The sequence below is a fragment of the Podarcis pityusensis genome (genome assembly GCF_964106645.2).
Source record: "Podarcis pityusensis genome assembly, chromosome: 8".
NCBI classification, from domain to species: Eukaryota; Metazoa; Chordata; class Lepidosauria; order Squamata; family Lacertidae; genus Podarcis; species Podarcis pityusensis.
Window position 1 is genome coordinate 5,483,540 of NC_138033.1, and position 21,850 is coordinate 5,505,389.

A 21,850-nucleotide genomic window follows, 5' to 3' on the forward strand; every position below is an offset into this window, starting at 1 on the left:
GAGGTGTTCCTAACAAGGCTAGATGACAGCACACTCAATATTCCATGCTGAACTATCCTTCACTGCTTCATATTGAAACTCCTCTGCAATATTGTGTGCCAACACTTCTTCAATGCTATCCCATGTACTTTAGCAAGAGCTTCTACATTCCTGAAACAAGCCAACTGTACCTGCGGCTATACCAGAGCCAGATTACATTAGGCCAAAATGTTTAAGCCTTCAATAACTCAAGAGTAGGGAAAGCATTAATAATTACTACCAGAGAAAGGAAGTTGGCTCTTGCTGGCTTAGCTGCTCTCTGCCAAATAGTTCCTTTCAAACCCAGTTCCCACAGAAAGCTCTGGGAGTAGAGTCTGTGGTTTAATTGGCAGCACATCCCCTGCCTTATTTGAGTAAGTTAGGTTATTTTCAGGTGAGACATGGCACAGTCTACCTTTTCCATCCAGAATTATGTTTCTTTGTCCACTGTTGCTTACTTTCTCCCATACTTACAAAAGTGTGCTGATTTTGCTTATTACAAACTAACTTTACTGCAATTTTTGCATCATTTGCAATACCCTCCTTTCTATACTCCCGAGTTACTGGGGTGGGGAGCTTTGATCATGGGAAATTGAAGAGGCAATGTGCTCATATTTCTTGCACTGCATAAGACAGAATTGGAATTCTTAAAAAAGGTACAATTTTCCCGAAGAACCGGAAAGTGAATTTCATAATAGGGCCCTAGTAATAGCAGATGCCTCCTTATGTTACTGTGATATAGTCCACTTCACATTAATTCCTCAGGGAAATGGGGAGGGGGGGGCAGAGGTGGAGACAGAAACATTGTTTTCTTACTGAGAAAATACCATTCACACCAGTGACTATGGCACTGCAGGCCAGGAAATTATTCATATAATGTTCAAGGCTGGAAAGATGTTTCAATGTCCAGGAACAGATTTCTAGACGCAAAAGTGACTTCATATGGGGACACTATCCAAATTCTACTCTCACTTAAAATCATTTGCAAACGTAAGACCAAGACATTTTGGCACCTGAGGCAAACCACAAAATGATGCCCGCCCCCCACCAACCAGGGATGGGGCAACTGAAGATCCACATCAGGAACAAGTGAGGAATAAAGATCTACATTGGGGACAAGAGTGGAAGGAGAGCAGCAGTGCCTCCTACTCTCTGAGAGGCCACTATAGAGGTGGCATTTGGTGCGGCCGCTGGGGAAGCAATGCATTCCTTGGAGGACAGATCCACTGCCCCTGTGGATCCTGCTGCCTGAGGCGCTTGCCTCATAAGTGGGCCAGCCCTCCATGAAACTGTATGAAAGACATAGAAATAATGGCTGCTATTGCTATATTAGGGACGCGGGTGGCGCTGTGGGTTAAACCACAGAGCCTAGGACTTGCCGGTGAGCTTTGAAAGCAAATCAAAATGCAAGTAGATAAATAGGTACCGCTCCGGCGGGAAGGTAAACAGCATTTTTGTGCGCTGCTCTGGTTCGCCAGAAGCGGCTTAGTCATGCTGGCCACATGACCTGGAAGCTGTACACCGCTTCCCTCGGCCAATAAAGCGAGATGAACGCCGCAACCCCAGAGTCGGCCACGACTGGACCTAATGGTCAGGGGTCCCTTTACCCTTTTACCTTTATTGCCATATTAACCAAGTCTTGAGTTTCAAACACACCAGTTTGCCCATCCATTTCTATGTCCCAGGGTGCATTCTCAAGTCATGGAGAAAGACAGTGAAGTCAAGTGGCCCTGACCAGTGCTCCATGTGAATTAAAACATGCACCCCACAGAAATCACCCAGAAGTCCCTGCAACACACACATTCTATGATATTGGGCAGACCAGCAGGAATTCCAACAAGTTGACGTGGAAAGAATTACTGCAAAGCAGAAATGTTTGGTAGGAAATCAGGATTGCATTTTCCTGCCCTAAAGCCAATATGCTGGATTATATTTATTAAGTATGATTCTATATTGCCCAAAGTTCTGGGGGCAGTTTACAAAATAAAGATTAAAATAATAAAACTGTAAAAAATATATATAAAAACATATGATCTAAAAATGAATTAAAACAGCCACAAAGTAAAACAAGAATAAAACCAACACTAGAGGACAAAAACAGTGCAAAGAGCACTAACACATTTTTTAAAACTTAAAGGCCTCGAAGAATTAAATGGTCCTCACTTGGCACCAAAAAAACCATAATATAGGATGTTGCATTTGATTAGGGCTACATGTCAGTAGACTCCATTCCAAACAAGTGTTACTCTGTGCTTGGAGGCAGAAACAGACTGGATGAGGGAGACGGCCCTTCCTGTTAACCTACCAACGGATTGACACATTGGAAGGTAGTATGGGATACAGTATTCTCTGTGGTGGCACCCCAGCTATGGAATGACCTCTCCCTACAAGTATCGTCTTCTTCCTTTGGCGATCACTTGTAGCCAAGTAAGGTTGTCTTCAATGAACACAGTCTTAATGGTGTGCCCATAGGTGACTGTGGAGGCCAATTCTGGATTCACACGTCCTTCCACAGTGATTCCAGGTGGGAGTTGATCATGGTGAGGGGTTTGCCAAACTGTGCCTTCCTCTTAGCATGTTTCTTCCCTTTCGTCCTGAGTTGGAGCATCTTCGAGGTCCATGACACCTTTGGTAAAGGCTGTTCTCCAATTGGAGCACTCACAGGCCAGTGTTTTCCAGCTGTCGGTGCTTAATACTCCATTTTTTAAGATTTGCTTTGAGACAGTCTTTAAACCTCTTTTGTTGACCACCAGCATTACACTTTCCATTTTTAAGTTCAGAATAGAGTAGTTGCTTTGGCAGACGATAATCAGGCATCCGAACAACATGACCAGTCCAACGAAGTTGATGTTGAAGAATCATTGCTTCAACACTGTCCCCTAGAAGGTCGAAAACCATTTTGGGATTCAGGAAGGGTAGCCTTGGATATAGTTAGGAGACGGTTTCCTACAAGCATACCAGGTGCTGACACTTTGGACATTTCCTATCTACAGTGGTACCTCGGGTTAAGAACTTAATTCATTCCAGAGGTCCATTCTTAACCTGAAACTGTTCTTAACCTGAAGCACCACTTTAGCTAATGGGGCCTCCAGCTGCTGCCGCCGCACGTTTTCTGTTCTCATCCTGAAGCAAAGTTCTTAACCCAAGGTACTATTTCTGGGTTAGCAGAGTCTATAACCTGAAGTGTCTGTAACCCGAGGTACCACTGTATATGCCCAGGCAGCTATGGAATACTGGTCCTGTCAAAAAAATCTACTCCCCCGCAATGTGGATATATTACTGTTACTTTGAATTCTGTAATCTGCCTTGAGATGTTTGGACGATGGGTGGGTTAAAAATGCTCTGAAATAAATACTTCAAATTTGTAAACCTCATGGCTGTGAAGTTTCTGCCCACAGCTCAAAAATCAGAGATAGTCTACAGCAGTGTTCTCATACTCTCTCTATGCCTACCCACAAGTCCACAGATCCAGTTGCCAAATACTCAGTGGTAGCCACCTCTGTCCTTCTGGCAATTGCCTCTGCCATGGATGTCCTTTGAACTGCAGAGAATTTAGAGAGATTTTTCACTGTGTCAGGTGGAAGGTGTTCCTCTCCCCCAAGGGTTCTGATCCAGGGAACTCCGTTGAGAGGCTGAAATCAAGCGCAGCTACCAGTAAAAAGGAAGAGAACAACTCCTTTCACCACCCCCCTCCAGAGCCTTCTCCCCATGCTCAAGAAATTACATGGAAGAGAAATGGAGGCAACCAATATTAAGGCTAGTTAGTAAGCTAGCCAAATTTTAGGACCCTTGACTCCAGTAAGCCATCTGTGTTATAGAAGAATTATTTCAGACAAACACATAACTATGCAACCTTGTAAATACTGTGGGAGCTGCGTGCATGCATACTTGTGTCTGCACACGCAGCATTTGAAAACCCTTTGATCCTTCTTACATTCTGCAACTGAGATTCATTTCTATAAGGCTTATCCCTGCTAAGTGGTTTTTCAGACTGAGCATGCATTCTCTCTATGAGTAAAAATATCAGTTCTGTCTGTCTGACACTTATACAAATACAGGTACTGGAAAAAAGAGAACAAGTTGAAGGCATGGAGGAAGACTATTTCTTTACAGCTGTAGAGAAGCAGCACAGGCTTTTTTCAAGCTCTCATCTTCAATGATCACACGAAACCAAACACAAATGTAAAACTGGGGGAAGGCAATAAAGCTTCACAGATGGCAACCCATTTATTACAACAGCAAAACTGCAGAAAATATCTACAAAGCGGCAAAAGAACCAGCTATGATGTGATGATATCTTCCTGGAGGTTTGCCTTCTCATTTACAGAAGTACAGTCCACCAAAAAAAATATTCAGACCACCACCCAGTTTACACTTTCATCCACCTACCAAGGGTTTTATTCTTACAGCTCTTCTGCAGGGGCTGCTGAACAATGAATGGTGCCTGAGGCAAAAAAGGCTTCCCCATTATGAAAACCAGCATCTGGTATTGTGTGCCAACACATGGTGTGTGCCGCTCTTGTTCCCCCTCCTCCGCTCTCCCCAGCTTGGCTGGGATTCATGTCCTGACCAATGGCACTAGGCTTGAATCACCGCAGACCTCTAAAGCAGCAAGACTGCCTGCCGAGCTGCAGCAGGGGGTGAGGGAGGGCCTGAAATGCCACTATAACCACAAAGGATTGTTGCAGAGGGGGGTCTTTGGCTACAGAAGGGATGGATACAACAGGCTATTGATGGCCATTCCGAGAAAGAGAAATGCATTGAGACTGGACAGCATCACGGGAGTGCCCAGCTGTTTATAGAAGGAAATTCAGTGCATGTTCAAGTGTAAAATTTAGACAGATTGCCTCAAATCAAGTAAAGAAGAGACATAAAACTTGAGAGGTGATTGTTTTTATTTGAGCAGTTTCTTGCTGCTAGAATATTAAGGTTTTCAAGTTACACTTTCATCAGGGGCAGAATGAAATGGAGGCTAGATCTTAGGTATAAATAGGAAGCAAACATTTTATTCCTTTCAGAAACTGGACCCATCACAAAATGTTTAGTGCATCAAAAATCCGTGTGCAAGACTGGCATGGATTTTTAATATATAGGAATAGCTTTTAAAGTTGTCAACACAGATTTTAAATTAAGGACCAGATTCAATAATGCAAAGGGGGTGGCTCCTTATAATGATGTTTTTTCCATCTCTTATTCTCTCAGACCAACAGAGAACACAGTAACAACTGCCCCTATTGAATCAGGTATGCATAAGGTCAGGCTTTATTTTAAAAAATATTTACCGTCTATACTTTTCAACGAAATAAACAAGGAAGTATCCAACCAATATTATAAAATGTCCTGCTATACCCTGAACAGGTAGAATGCTGAGCGGCTGGTGAGAGCATGCTTCTTCTACTTGGGATAAGGTTTATTTGTTTGTTTCTCATTGTTCAAATTTCTAGCCTCTAACTGCATGAAATGTAGGATTGGGGAGAGCACGTAATCCTACAGTTTAGGAAGGTTTCTTCTAGTTCTCCTGTTAGGGTATTGCCATTTCATAGTATTTTAACTGGTGACTGATTGACATAATTTCATTGTGCTTTACTGTATATTTTGATGTATTAATGTGTTGTTCACCGTGTTGGGGGCCTTGGGGCAGAAAACAGATATAGAAACCACCATCACAGTAAATAAATAATCCAACAGCAACAGCAGCCCACCCCAAGCTACACAGCACCAAATAATGAAGAAATCAGGACTAGTAAGCCATACCACAAAACAGACTTTCAAAGAAGCATCTTTACCCATCTTCTGACCATGCCCAATAGAATGGGTCGCTGAATCTTTCAGAGCAGTTTGTTCTGTTATCGGAATACTTCTGTCAGGGAACTGCCATCAGTGCCGGAGGGAGAGAGCAAAAGCCAGAGGGATTCCAGAGAGCGTCCAGGGATCGGGAGAAGCAGCCCATCTTCTGGGGAAGAGAATCAGCACCAGTGGAGAAGGGGGGCAGATGGGGGAAGCAGCGAGGCGGTCCCATGACTCCTTGCCTGGGACCAGCGGGGAGAGTAGGGGTCCTCCGCTGCCCACGCCCTCCTTGCGCAGAAGGCTTTCGCGCAGAGAGAGTAGGAGGAGACTAGGCGTCAAAGAGCTTCTTTGCTGGAAGAAGTTTAAGAAACGCCCACTGACGGATTCTGCCAGCGACTGAGTCAGCCACGGGTGAGTGGCTGTCCAGACAGAAAAGGTTCACTTAGGCAACCCAGCCAGGTGTTTGCACACAGCCGGGGAGATAAGCACCGGCTTACGCACGAGCAACCCCTAGAACCATTACAACTTCTTAATTCAAAGACACAGTTCTGGGCTTCTGCACCTCACTGGTGGAGGGAACATGCAATAAGGTCTCTCCTGATGACAGCAGTGTTACTCTGGCAAGATCTCATACCAAGTAGTCAATGCCTATTACTATTGTATTGTTTTCTCTGCCAGCAGAAGAGTGAACCACCATGTATCGTGGACTTGTCCTTTTTATTTTCAACCCTACCAGCATTTGATAATGTTATTATTAATAGTTCTGGTTCTGGATCCAAACCCAAGTGTACCAGCTAACATTGGTTAGGCTTTGTGATTTTGCTGCAACATCACAGCACCAGTCCCTATTATGACACCTATTATAAACCTGTCACTCACTACAAAAAACTTAAAAGAAAAATAAATAAAAAAGAAGGCGGCCAACAGATTGAGGTTGAATCCTGACAAGCCAGAAGTACTGTTTTCGGGGGCTGGTGTGGGGGACTTGTGGGTCCTGAATGGGGTAACTGTGCCCCTGAAGGACCAGATGTGCAGCCTGGGAGTCATTTTGGACTCACAGCTGTCCATGGAGGCGCAGGTCAATTCTGTGTCCAGGGCAGCTGTCTACCAGCTCCATCTGGTACACAGGCTGAGACCCTACCTGCCCACAGACTGTCTCGCCAGAGTGGTGCGTGCTCTAGTTATCTCCCACTTGGACTACTGCAATGTGCTCTATGTGGGGCTACCTTTGAAGTTGAGCTGGAAACTACAACTAATCCAGAATGCAGCAGCTAGACTGGTGACAGGGAGTGGCTGCCGAGACTATATAACACCGGTCCTGAAAGACCTACATTGGCTCCCATTATGTTTCTGAGCACAATTCAAAGTGTTGGCGCTGACCTTTAAAGCCCTAAATGGCCTTGGCCCAGTATACCTGAAGGAGCATCTTCACCCCCCATTGTTCAGCCAAGACACTGAGGTCCAGCACTGAAGGCCTTTTGGCAGTTCCCTCACTGCGAGAAGCGAAGTTACAGGGAACCAGGCAGAGGGCCTTCTTGGTGGTGGTGCCCGCCCTGTGGAATGCCCCCCCCCCTCAGATGTCAAGGAAATAAACAACTATCTGACTTTTAGAAGACATCTGAAGGCAGCCTTGTTTGGAGAAGTTTTTAATGTTTGATTCTATTTTTAACACTCTGTTGGGAGCCGCGCAGAGTGGCTGGGGAAACCCAGCCAGATGAGCAGGGTATAAATAATAAATTCTTGCTGTTGTTGGTTTCATGGGAATGATTTTTGGACTAGGGAAAGGTTAAGGTTTTGTTCATTTTTGTTTATTTGTTAATTAATTAGTGGGTCTGAGAATGCTTTATTATTTGAGTATGTGTTTTTAATGGGTGTTATATGACCTCCACTCCCCCCGCCATGTAATAATAATAATAATAATAATAATAATAATAATAATAAATTTTATTTATATCCCGCCCTCCCCAGCCGAAGCTGGGCTCAGGGCGGCTAACAACAATCAAATAAAACACATTCTAAAAACATTTCATTATAAAAATTAATTAAAATCAAATTGATGGCAACCGTTAAGCAAAATTCTGTGCAGATTGCCAGAGGAGGGAGTCAGGCTGCGCCCTGACCAAAGGCCTGGTGGAACAGCTCTGTCTTGCAGGCCCTGCGGAAAGATGTGTGGTCCCGCAGGGCCCTAGTCTCTTGTGACAGAGCGTTCCACCAGATTGGAGCCGCAGCCGAGAAAGCCCTGGCTCTAGTTGAGGCCAGCCTAACCTCTCTGTGGCCTGGGACCTTCAGGATGTTTTTATTTGCAGACTGTAAGTTCCTCTGTGGGACATACCAGGAGAGGCGGTCCCGTAGGTACGAGGGTCCTAGGCCGTATAGGGCTTTAAAGGTTAAAATCAGCACCTTAAACCTGATCCTGTACTCCACCGGGAGCCAGTGCAGCTGGTATAGTACCGGATGAATGTGATCTCGCAGCGAAGACCCCATAAGGAGTCTCGCCGCAGCATTCTGCACCCGCTGGAGTTTCTGGGTCAGTCTCAAGGGCAGCCCCACGTAGAGCGAGTTACAATAATCCAGTCTGGAGGTGACCATCACGTGGATCACAGTGGCTAGGTCAGGGCGAGAGAGATAAGGAGCCAACTGCTTAGCTTGGCGGAGATGAAAAAATGCCGCCTTTGTTATAGCTGTAATCTGCGCCTCCATAGAGAGGGAGGTATCAAAGATTACACCCAAACTCTTAACGGACGGTGCTGGCACTAATTGCACCCCCGCAAGAGATGGGAGTTGCCCCCTCAATCCCATATTGTCCCGTCCCAGCCAGAGGACCTCTGTCTTCAAAGGATTTAACTTCAACCGGCTCCCACGTAACCATCCAGCCACAGCTTCCAGACATCTGGTCAGTGTGTCTGGGGCCGAGTCAGGATGGCCATCCATCAACAGATAGAGTTGGGTGTCATCGGCATACTGATGGCAACCCAGCCCAAAACTCTGGACAAGCTGGGCGAGGGGACACATAAAGATGTTAAAAAGCATCGGGGAGAGTATCGCACCCTGAGGCACTCCACACACCAAGGAGTGGCGCGATGACAATTCCCCCCCAAGCGCCACCATCTCTCCCCGGCCAGAGAGAAACGAGCGCAGCCATTGAAGGATTGTGCCCTGGATCCCCACGTCGGCAAGGCGGTGGTCCAGGAGTTCGTGATCGACCATGTCGAATGCTGCTGACAGGTCTAGAAGAATCAGCATCCCCGACCCGCCTCGATCCAGCTGCCTGCAGAGATCATCTGTTAGGGTGACCAAAGCCGTCTCGGTCCCATGACCAGCGCGGAAGCCGGACTGGAATGGATCCAGAGCCGATGTTTCATCCAGAAACCTGCCAAGCTGTTCAGCAACCGCTCTCTCAATCACCTTACCCAGGAATGGAAGATTCGAAACCGGGCGGTAATTGGATAGATCTAAGGGATCTAATGATGTTTTCTTTAAGAGCGGGCGCACCACTGCCTCCTTCAGTTCCCCTGGGAATATCCCGGTGCCAAGGGACAAATTGATGATATCCCCCAGGGGGGCCCGCACCTCGTCTGGACACGCTCTAATCAGCCAAGACGGGCACGGGTCGAGAGGACAGGTGGTGGGCTTTCCAGCTCGGAGGAGTCTGTCCACATCGGCTGGGGATATACATTGTATATCTTTTTCTTTGTGTAAGTTCCTTGAAGACCTTTGTGAGACAAACAACTAAAAAGTCTAATTAAAAAAAGGAAAATATTTTTATTGTTTTGTAAACTTCTTCGAGGTTTTCTTACAATCAAGCAGTATACAATTTTTGCGGGGGGGGGGGGAATAAATCAGCATAGCATAGCATCAGCAGCATAGCAGACTTCAGCAGGGTTTCCGAAGGGGGTTCAAATTTATCCCTTGAGGTTGGTTGGACTGTGCTGGGAGGTGGGGAATAGAGATCATGGGATTGAAAAGGGTCTCGAATGGAAAAGAAGTTTACAAGGTATTGTGCAAAAAAAGGGGGGTAAAAGAAAAAAGGAACTATGAGCCTCAGAAATAACGGGCATTGGCATATGCAGAGTGTATCTCCCTTGCCAATTAGGAAGCTCTTATTTAGTAAGATAAGGGACGCGGGTGGCGCTGTGGGTTAAACCACAGAGCCTAGGGATTGCCGATCAAAAGGTCAGCGGTTCGAACCCCTGTGACGGAGTGAGCTCCCGTTGCTCGGTCCCGGCTCCTGCCAACCTAGCGGTTCGAAAGCACGTCAAAGTGCAAGTAGATAAATAGGTACCACTCTGGCAGGAAGGTAAACGGCGTTTCCATGCGCTGCTCTGGTTTGCCAGAAGCGGCTTAGTCATGCTGGCCACATGACCCGGAAGCTGCACGCCGGCTCCCTCGGCCAATAAAGCGAGATGAGCACCGCAACCCCAGAGTCGGTCACGACTGGACCTAATGGTCAGGGGTCCCTTTACCTTTTATTTAGTAAGATGGTTCTACAATACAACAGTATTCCCAGACCATGCTGCCTTATTGTTTTGCTCCCTTTTTATGTTTTATGACTCCTAGTAAAGGTGACTAATGATCAATGAATGTTGATTATATACTGATATTTCTTAACTTTTTTTCTTAACTTGGGTTGGGGTTGATGACAACCTTATAAGCTATTCAAAGGGTCAATGAATTCAGAAGTTTGGGAAATGCTGGATTAGAGCATAGGCGGCCATGGGTGCCATACAGGCAACAGGGATTCGTGCCAAACCCGTGGAGGAGCAGGAGGAGCTTTGAGCTCAGATTCCAGATCTGGGAAAAATATGTCCTACCAGGATAGGAGGACAGGGTACAAGCACTCTTGGGATATACTCTTGATTCTTCTGTTAAGCTTTTGTGTCCTTGGAGAAGCCACTTCACCTCTCCATGACTCTGTTTACCAATCAGAATATACTTGACAGCCTCCCAGGAGAGCTGCGAAGCTTGACTAATTAATGACTAAAAGGGAACCTAGAAGCCTCTTGGGAGTAAATCTAATATGTAGAAATCAGGTATTCTTAGCATGATAGTTTCCATTTTAAAATTCTACAAGACAAGAAAAACATAATAACCTTAGATTTAAAAAATTGCAGCCGTTTGACATATATTCCAAATTCTGAAAGCTTTCAGCAGCAGAAGTAGATCGGCTCTGTGCTCTTTTATAGTTTAGAGCAAAAACCTGCATAAGAAGGAACAACTACCTGACTTCTGTAGGTGAGGAGCAAGATCATAACTAGCACTTGAGGAATATGTTGCTTAAGTAAGGCTGGGAACCAGCAAGGAATTAGGTATACATGAAAGCAATGAATTCAGAGAGATGAAGTGTGCCTTGTATTTGCTATGTCATGGAAATCAAAGGGATAGTTAAGTCCTGGGCAAGAGTAAATACTATTGTGGTATGTAGTTCCCTTGGTAACTTTACCATTTAACCAACAGTCGTTATATCATGGATGTGCCAACTTTTAGGAGAAAGGGATGTGAGTGGTGCTGTGGTCTAAACCACTGAGCCTCATGGGCTTGCCGATCAGAAGGTTGGCAGTTTGAATCCGCCTGGTGGGGTGAGCTCCTGTTACTGTCCCAGCTTCTGCCAACCTTGCAGTTCAAAAGCATGTGAGCACAAGTAGATGAATAGGTACTGCTACGACGGGAAGGTAAATGGCATTTCCGTGCACTCTGGTTTCTGTCACGGTGTTCCATTGCACCAGAAGCAGGTTAGTCATGCTGGTCACATGACCTGGAAAGCTGTTTGTGGACAAACGCCAGGTCCCTCGGCCTGAAGCGAGATGAGGGCCGCACCCCATAGTTGCCTTTGACTGGACGTAACCGTCCAGGGGTCCTTTACCTTACCTTACCTTACCTTACCTTACCACTGACAATTAATTACAAGATTCCTGATTACAGTTTCATTCTTTTAGAAGTCAAATGAGTGAGGAGAAAGAGAGATAGCCTGAGAAACAACTGACTCATGCTACTGTACTTCCTGTTTCATGTCAGCAGTTTTTTCAGAAAGGACCAGCTTCCAAGTACTTTACATCAACAATATTGTACAAGCCAACTGTTGTTTTCATGTTTCCGAGTTCTCTTTGTAAAAGCTCTCAATAGAGCAAGAACAGTACATATAACTTTATATGATCACCTTCATAGCTACTAATTACTTCGCTGTTTAACCATCTCTTGACTTAATATTCTTAATATTTGAGGCTTATAAACACTAATGAATCTACCACCAAGCCTGATCTGCTTTTTATATACCACCACCAAGCCATGCCTGGTGTGCTTCTCACCCTTTCACAATTTTTCCTTCCTGTTTGAAGATTTACTGTATTCTCTGATAGCCAGAAAAAGATGTCTGAGCTAAACATTTTACTTTAAAAGAAACACCCTATGTTAAAAAGTTGGGCAAAAAGTTTGCCTGAAATCTGCTCACAGGCAAATTGAATCCTATTAAGTTAGCTATTGTTCTTTATGTATTCTACATATGCTTTCCTTTTGTTATTTCGGTGTAAATAGGCAAAGATTATCTTATGCACAAGCTCTATTTCCCCTCAGAAATTATGCCATAATTTCTATACTTAGTCTAATCTTACAAAACAAGCTGTTTCTTCCACTCCCTGTGACATCCACCAACCAATTTCTGACTCTTTTACTAATTTACATAGTGTAATTTGCATAGGGCAATTAAGCTAATTTACATAGGACAATTTTACTAGCAAAATTTACTTAGAGAGTGATTTAATTTGGCATATTTTACTTGCATTTAGTAAACAAAACTAAAAATGTTGATACTGCCAAGTTTGACTAAAATGGCATTTGCAATTGGCATTCATTCATTGTTGTTATTGTTATTTATTCAATTTATATACCACCGTTTATCAAATGATCCTAGGGCGGTGTACAACATTAAGAACACATTTTATGGAGCATAATAATAAAATATAATAAAAAACATAATAATAGATAGTATAACATAACATCATAGTAACATAATGATCATAGTAACAGTCTCCCCGATCAGCTTTAACAAAAACTACCGGTTTTTTGCCTAGCAAAAACTACCAGTCTTTTGCCTAGCATCTGAAGACATGTAATGATAGTGCCAGGCAAGTCTCTCTGACAAGAGCACTCCACTGACAGGGTGCCACCACCAAAAAGGCCTCATGTTGTGGCCCTCCAAATCCCCCGGGGAGGGGGGACATAAAGAAGGGCCTTGGATGACAAGCGCAGAGTCCGGGTTGGTTCATAAATTTATGAGACAGAATATTTTCTGTGGAGGGAAAAACTTAAAATGATTCTGCCCTAGATGACTTACACTAACAAGCTTTCCCTTGTTCAGACATAACAAGTAACTGACGTTAGTTGAAAACAGGAGTAAAAGCTTCTGATATTCTCCTATGGACTTAGAGAAATATTTGCAGGAGCCGGAGGCTTATGCATGTAATGCTAAACTAAGGTTAAAATGTGCAAATGCAACTAGTACCAATGTCAGAGCTCATGCCAACCCAGCAGTTCGAAAGCACGTCAAGTGCAAGTAGATAAATAGGTACCGCTCCTGCGAGAAGGTAAACGGCGTTTCCGTGCGCTGCTTTGGTTCGCCAGAAGCAGCTTAGTCATGCTGGCCACATGACCCGGAAGCTGTACGTCGGCTCCCTCGGCCAATAAAGCGAGATGAGCACCGCAACCCCAGAGTCGGTCACGACTGTACACCGGCTCCCTCGGCCAGTAAATAATAATAATAATAATTTATACGCCGCCCATCTGGCTGGGTTTTTCCAGCCACTCTAGGTGGCTTCCCACACAATAGTAAAATACAGTAACCTATTAAACATTAAAAGCTTCCCTAAACAGGGTTGCCTTCAGATGTCTTTTAAAAGTCTGATAGTTGTTTTTCTCTTTAACATCCAGCGGGAGGGTGTTCCACAGGGCAGGTGCCACTATCGAGAAGGCCCTCTGCCTGGCTCCCTGTAACTTGGCTTCTTGCAGCGAGGGAACAGCCAGAAGGCCCTCAGCACTGGACCTCAGTGTCTGGGCAGTGTCCAGGCAGTAATGCAAGATGAGCGCAGCAACCCCAGAGTCGTCCACGACTGGACCTAATGGTCAGGGGTCCCCTTACCTTTACCTTACCAATGTCAGAGAGGCAAGAGTTCTCCCCGATTCTATCTATTCTTACAGGTGCAGATGATCCTTCCTCAGAGGCTAAGACTCATCTAAACCCTGAATCAGGGACCTGGCTGCCGGTTTTCTGTTTTCAGCATTTTGCATAGCACACAGCTATGCTCACCAAGTAAGTTCACCTTTTCTTGGTGTTCCTTCCCTAGACATACCAGTAGAAGGCTCTCCCCTCTGAAGAAAGTAGTGAAGTGGCTTTTAAATAGGGCAGCAATCAGAAAATGACCAAAGCTTACACACACCTCAAGGCAAATACTGGTATATTTACAGTGGTACCTCCAGTTACGAACTTGATTCGTTCCAGAGGTCCATTCTTAACTCGAAACCGTTCTTAACATGAAGCGCGCTTCCGCTAATGGGGCCTCCCGCTGCCGCCCCACAACTTCTGCTCGCATCCTGGGGCAAATATAGCTACCGGGAGCAACTACTTCCGGGTTAGCAGAGCTCATTACCCGAAGCATTCGTAAGGAGGACGGTATGTAACCCGAGGTTCCACTGTACAGAAGAGCATACAAGTTAAATCAGCTCAGCTGTACTGAGCTGAGCAGGCAAGAGGCATATTTTTCTCCCTCTGTTCTGTTGCATTCTGATAAGGTGCTTATGCAATGCTTAAATCTCATTTTAATTGTGACAAACCACTTTCTGTTAATGGATTAAAGAACTGAAGGAAGGGTTTGTATTATTTATATAGCTATTTATTTTCATTTTTCTCCCCTTCGCCCACATCTAGAACACATGTTTTACTGACACTAGTCTTGTTGCAGTTCATCCACATACACCCCTGCCACCACTTTGAGGTTTCATACATCTGATCCCGTCTTGCTGTCACAAGCAAATATTTCTGATATCTCCCCTGGAGGATTTGTTGCATTACTCACACAGAGCAAAAGTACAACTGCGCTTACTCATGCTTTGTAAATATTCTTGAATATAAGCATTTGGGAGAGCTGGGAGACACTTCCACAAAGCACTTCTACAAGCACGCAAGGCATGCAGAGGGGAAAATGAAATCCATCAAAACACTTTTCAATTAAAGGGTTATTAAATAGAAGGGGGGAGAAGAGAAGGGGAGTTGCATCCATTTTATTTCTCAATGTTCAGGTTAACTATTTTTTATTTTAAAATATTGTGATGGCTAAGAAACCATAATGAGGCACCACAATCCTGGGACTACTTGTGAGTAAGTGGTTTCAGGAGAGCAGCCAAACTCTTGAAGAGGAAAAAAAGATTAGAGCCAAGAATGGGGCTCTTATTTTCCAAATGATGGTTTGCTAAATTTGGAAGGAATTAGATTTTTTTTTTAAACAAAAGACAAAAATATGTTTATTGTAGTGTAGCCCAGATTCTAAGAAAGAAAAATGTTCCTATGCCCTTACTTTCTTTCTGCATCAAATGTTATTTCTCGTTTTTATTTATCAGAACAGAGGAGAACATATTTTTGGCAACAGGAATGTTTAAATGTTTCGGTAACAGCTGTGCAAATGCATACTGAATTGACTGTAATAATATTAGGAGCCGAGCTACAGTTTCTTTTGCAGCTTCTCATTCCGTTCAAAGCAGGGAGAAGCTTACTGCCAACAGTAGTTCCAACTCGATTTATTATGCGATAACACTTGATGTTAAGTCTATTTTTAGAACTCATATGCGCGTGCGCCACACACTTGTGAAACCAGGAAGAGGCAACAAAGCAAGGAAAAAAGGAAAAAAACCTTCCAGTGACACAATCTGCAGTGGAGGTGATACTGAAGCCTCCATCTGCAACACAGTGACAAAACAAACAAACAAGTCCTCCCAGATGTTTGAAACTCTCTTGCTTACTACGCTTTCACTGCTAAACAATAGCAATAGCTAAACCGTGGCGCAGAGAATGGTCTGAGGGATATGATGCAGCTTTACTGTAAGCTCCCTGGAAGAGAGACATTATTATTATTATTATTATTATTATTATTATTATTAAAAGCATGTATGCCATGCTTTTCTAGCACATTTTGAAGATTCTGAACTTAGAGTAAATAAAAGTGATAAGTGAAGCAGCATTATCAACAATGGGACGTGGGTGGTGCTGTGGTCTAAACCACAGAGCCTAGGGCTTGCCGATCAGAAGGTCGGCGGTTTGAATCCCCGCGATGGGGTGAGCTCCCGTTGTTTGGTCCCAGCTCCTGCCAACCTAGCAGTTTGAAAGCACATCAAAGTGCAAGTAGATAAATAGGTACCGCTCTGGTGGGAAGGTCATATCTGTGTGCTGCTCTGGTTCGCCAGAAGTGGCTTAGTCATGCTGGCCACATGACCTGGAAGCTGTCTGCGGACAAACGCCGGCTCCCTCAGCCTCTAGAGTGAGATGAATGCACAACCCCAGAGTCGTCTGCAACTGGACCTAACGGTCAGGGGTACCTTTACCTATTATCAACCACATGGAAAGTCAGGAGAAGCCCCAAAGCTCTGGCCAGGGCCATAGGAGCCAATTATTAGGGGCCGAGGTCCCTTTGGCTCCCCCAATAAAATATTTGAGGGGACTGCCCCCCACCAGTTTATGGGCATTACCATTCAAGTGGTGCGCATGCACCACGTCTTGTGATCAATTATGCGGGGCAGGGCTTACCTGAACCCCCCCCCCAAATATCTTATTCAAGTTGGCACCTCTGGCTAGGGCCATCTCTCGGGTGCTTATTTTACATCATACTTTCTCATAGCAGCCTAGAGGAAGAGAGGAAACTGGTTTGTATGAAGCCAAATGACTTGTCCAGGTAGCCAAGTACTGCCTGCTCCTGACTAACAGTGAATCTCCTGTTTCCCTGGCAAATGTCTTCCCCATCAACTGCTACCTGATCCTTTCAAGTGGAGATACCAAGGACTGAACATAGGGCTTTCTGCATGAAAAACATGTGCTACTACTGAGCTATGGTCCTTCGCAAAAGGGAGCAAGCAAAATGTACAACCTGCACCTGTGGGGCCTAGCGGCTGCCATGCTCTGTTAAAGTGTGTTGGCAAATTTCACTTCAGAATTAACTTTTCCATACATCTTAGGCAAGCATGCAAGTCACTTTTTGTTCTTCCTTATTTTGAATAATAGAGGAAGTTAATCCTCTGAGTATTCCATATCAACATAATTAGAGGTTGCAATTAGAGTACATCGTCTTACGGGGGCGGGGGAATTCTGTGCTAACATACAGTCTATTGGATACTTAGGCATGTAAGAATACTTCTCAGGCATGGCTTTTCATGCAGATAGTAAGCCCAAGAGTGTCATCTCTTGAAAGCTAACAGCTTGTTAGGTAGGTAAATGTCACCTACGATTGCCAACAGGAGGCAGTGTAATTAGCACAGAACTGCAAGGCAACTTTGGAAGCCAGGAGGAAAATGTACCGTATTTTTCGCTCTATAAGACGCACCAGACCACAAGACGCACCTAGTTTTTGGAGGAGGAAAACAAGAAAAAAAATATTCTGAATCTCAGAAGCCAGAACAGCAAGAGGGATCGCTGCGCAGTGAAAGCAGCAATCCCTCTTGCTGTTCTGGCTTCTGGGATAGCTGCGCAGCCTGCATTCACTCCATAAGACGCACACACATTTCCCCTTACTTTTTAGGAGGGGAAAAGTGAGTCTTATAGAGCAAAAAATACGGTATTTTGTGACGGAGGCTGAAATCTACAGAATTTGCAGCCTGGCATACTTGAGAAGGCTTAGCCCCACTGGCTCCAAATGGGGAAAAGCTGGCTTATGTTTATGGCTCCTGGATAGCAGAAAATCAGATCAAGAGCAGTGTGTGTAACAGGAATGCAGCACTTCCTGCAGGTATTAACCCTTCAGTATCCTTACTAGGAGCTTACTATGTCAACCCAAAGGATGTATTACTTTATCCAAGTTGCAAACTTTTGGTGTGGTGAAGACACTTTGTGCCTCCAATCTGGCCCTATAGCTTTGCTATTCCTGGCGGCACTGTTGCCCCTCCCCTCAACACACTTCTCAGAAGAATGTATGTGAGCCAGCCTTACCTGCACACAAACCTATTCCCAAACTGAGACATTCAATTCACCACTCTTTTCTACGGCCCTCTCTGCACTTCCCTCCAAGACCTTGTATGAGTTTCAACAAGTCTCCAGAAGAATTATACAGCTAGATCCACCCACTAAAAACATTGTGTATGGCATCAAATGCCAACAGTGTCCTTCAGCTCTCTATATTGGACAAACAGGCCAAACCTTACGCCAAAGAATAAATGGACATAAATCTGACATCAAGAATCACAAAACAGAGAAACCAGTAGGAGAACACTTTAATCTCCCAGGACATTCTATACAAGATCTCAAAGTAGCTGTTTTACTACAAAGGAATTTCAGAAATAGACTGGAAAGAGAAGCTGCTGAATTGCAACTCATTACCAAACTTAAAACCATGGAGAAACCTGGTTTGAACAAAGACATTGGATTCTTATCCCATTATACATGACTAAGCCATTTCTCACCTTCTCACCCCTTGCCTTTTCCTGTAAGACCCATTACAGTCGTTAAGAGACGTCAGCAGGCTCATCCCAGCCATCTGCCAATCTCCCATTCCCACCACCCTTCTGAGTAATACCCCTCCCCACCTTCTCACTATATAGAAGGATCTGGCAACTTCTGTTCCAGTGTATCTGAAGAAGTGTGCTTGCACACGAAAGCTCATACCAAGAACTAACTTAGTTGGTCTTAAAGGTGCTACTGGAAGGATTTTTTTATTTCCACTAAATACTGTGTGTTTTTGAATTCTATTTCTGAAAGCACCAGTTTCACATATAACATGATAGGCAATATCTGAAATGGAGGACAGTTTCAAAAACAGCTTGTGATGTGGCATGAGAAACTCCAGCGGGTGCAGAATGCTGCAGCGAGACTCCTTACGAGGTCTTTGCTGCGAGATCACATTCACCCGGTGCTATACCAGCTGCACTGGCTCCCGGTGGAGTACAGGATCAGGTTTAAGGTGCTGGTTTTAACCTTTAAAGCCCTATACGGCCTAGGACCCTCGTACCTACGGGACCGCCTCTCCTGGTATGCCCCACAGAGAAACTTACGGTCTTCAAATAAAAACATCTTGAAGGTCCCAGGCCACAGAGAAGTTAGGCTGGCCTCAACTAGAGCCAGGGCTTTTTCGGCTGTGGCTCCGATCTGGTGGAACGCTCTGTCACAAGAGACCAGGGCCCTGCGGGACTTGACATCTTTCCGCAGGGCCTGCAAGACAGAGCTGTTCCACCAGGCCTTTGGCCAGGGCACAGCCTGACTCCCTCCCTCGGCAATCTTCGCGGAGCTCTGGCCCAATGGTTGCCAGTGGCTTGAATTAATTAATTTTATAATGAATGATTTTAGTGTTGTTTATGCTGTACTTTTGTACTGTTTTATTGTTGTTAACCGCCCTGAGCTTGGCTTCGGCTGGGGAGGGCGGGATATAAATAAAATTTATTATTATTATTATTATTATTATTATTATTATTATTATTTGGATCTGCAGTTGAAAGGTGGGAAGGGCAGAGGAAAGACAAAAATCCCACTGCAGTCAGAGCTGTCTTAAGCATATGTGATGCCGGGGTGCAAAGATCCGCTTGGCAGCCCCCCCCCCAAGGTTGCCCAGTCCCAGGCGCACAGGAGGGCGGAGCCAGCCAGCCGCCTCAGCATCTCACTGGCTCTGTTGCCCCCGAATGTGCGGTGCAGAGGTGTCCGCAGCAGAAGAGCCCGCCGCAGCGCTCCAACCAATGGGTGGGCTCTTCCCCAGACTCAGCTCTCAGGCCCCGGACTCTCGGCCTGGCGCCCCTGAGAGCCTGGCGCCCGGGTGCCCCACACCCCTAGCAACTATGGGTAAGACGGCCCTGACAGGCGTATACCCACACCTAACCTACACCCCTTCTGTTGTGCCGAAAGCAGTTCTTTGGAACTTGGTCGATGTGGGTTGTAGCCAATGCAGTAATAAGTTAAAGTCACTTAGAAGTATACTTGTTCTGCTGGTAAAATGTTTTGCACAAGCAAACACTTACGCAAGAGAATGCATAAGCAGGTTGCTGGCAATTCTGTTCTGCGATAGACTACACAACCTGTTGCATGAGTTCCCACTATTGCTACTGTCATACCGGATTCTTCTGTTATACATTAAAACTCACCTGTCAGCTAGCACAAGAGATACAACCCTGCGTCCTGAATGTTGTTGCTGCTCTCCCATTCAAACTTCACTGAAAACCTCAATGTCATGTTTCCACATGAATCTCTTGGTTGTAGCCTGACCTTCCTTTCCTCCACAGAGCAACCAAACTGCTGCCTTTGCTTGGCTTCCTTTTCTTTTTAAACAGAATCACCTAGTAGTCCAATGCTGTGGAATACTACCCCTCTAAAGGTTATCCAGGGGTAAAGCTGATCTTGGTCTTATACACGAGCACATAATGGGCATTTGTACACATCACAAAGTTGCCCTTTCTGAATCTGTCCAACATGGAAACAGAAGCAGCTGGTTATCCTTCAAAGAAGATCAGCAGACACTTGGGAAGGTGACAACAGGAAAGGAGAAAATAAAAGAAGTGCCCTGCAGGATCAGACCAAAAAGTATGCCTAGTCTAGCAACCTGTTTCCCCACAGAGGCTACCTGTACCTTCTGGAAAACCTACAAGCAAGAAAAGGTGACTGTTCTGTTGCGCCTTTTAGAAGTGGTAAGCCAGGAGGTGCCACAACATAGCCATTAACAGACTGTGAGTTTGCCTAATCCCTCTTTAAAGCCATCTTATTGGCACCACCCTATTGGTTGACACCAAATTCTGTACACGGTTGAGAGTTGTGGTTTTACCACTTCAGTTGTGGATCCTATGGCGGTGGCAGCCATCCTCCAAATGCTCACACACAATCACTTTGACCAACCAATACTTGCAAGTGTGAGGCTTTGTGTGAGACCGAGACAGAGGTGACAGAAGCAACCCAAAGTCTTCATGGATTATGTCTGAAGTAGTACAACTATTGGCCCAAGGTATATCACAGAGCACAGCACAGGGTTAAAAGATCTCAAATGATCTCCTCAAATGGATGATATTCTTATAAATAATGTGGGGCTAGACAGACCTTTCTCTGAGCTATTTCTTGTGTTCCTAAGCTAGGAACAATGGACATATATTAGTTATGCCTCAGAGATTCAGTGTATGTAAACGTTGTAATTTTTAAAACACACTGGTCTACCACAGGAATTTCTCTCTCTCTCTTGCTTTTTTTTTTTTTTTTTTTTTTAAGTACACCATGTAAGCTTCAAAGCCCAAACCTTTTCTAGACCCTCAAGCTACCCAACCTTTCAAGGCCCAAGTGACAAAGCCAAAAGACTAGTCAAGAAAAAGTTGGGGAGGACTTGCTCCCCTCTTTACCAGGTGCAGCTATAAAAAGTAGTTTCCCTTAAGCATCCTTTAGCTCCCACCCCACAGGGACAGTAAGGTAAGGTAAAGGACCCCTGGATGGTCAAGTCCAGTCAAAGGTGACCATGGGGTGTGGTGCTCATCTAGCTTCAGGCCAAGGGAGCCGGCGTTTGTCCACAGGCAGCTTTTCTGGGTCATGTGACTAGCATGACTAAACCGCTTCTGGCACAACGGAACACAGTGACAGAAGTCAGAGCACACAGAAACGCCGTTTACCTTTCTGCAGCAGCGGTACCTACTTGCACTGGCGTGCTTTCAAACTGCCAAGTTGTCAGGAGCTGGGACAGAGCAATGGGAGCTCACCCCATCGCGGGGATTCAAACTGCCGACCTTCCAATCCGCAAGCCCAAGAGGCTCGGTGGTTTAGACCACAGCACTACCCACGTCCCTGCAAGGGCAGTAGACAGCAACAAAAGTGCTGCTGCGTCATTTTTTTGCTTTTTACTTTTTC

At 45.0% G+C, this 21,850-nt stretch overlaps 1 protein-coding gene across 8 annotated transcripts in view; it reads right to left on the reverse strand.

The window, feature by feature from the left end:
• BICRA (BRD4 interacting chromatin remodeling complex associated protein) overlaps positions 1-21,850 on the reverse strand; it is a 108,801-nt gene that overhangs the window by 42,241 nt on the left and 44,710 nt on the right. For 2 of the 8 annotated variants that reach the window (XM_081018582.1, XM_081018578.1), the window contains exon 1: positions 20,116-20,259. The exons of the other annotated variants lie outside the window; for them this stretch is intronic. The gene's annotated coding sequence lies outside the window, so the exon portion shown is untranslated. Of the gene's footprint in view, positions 1-20,115; positions 20,260-21,850 lie in introns of those variants that run through there. 8 annotated transcript variants of the gene reach the window in all.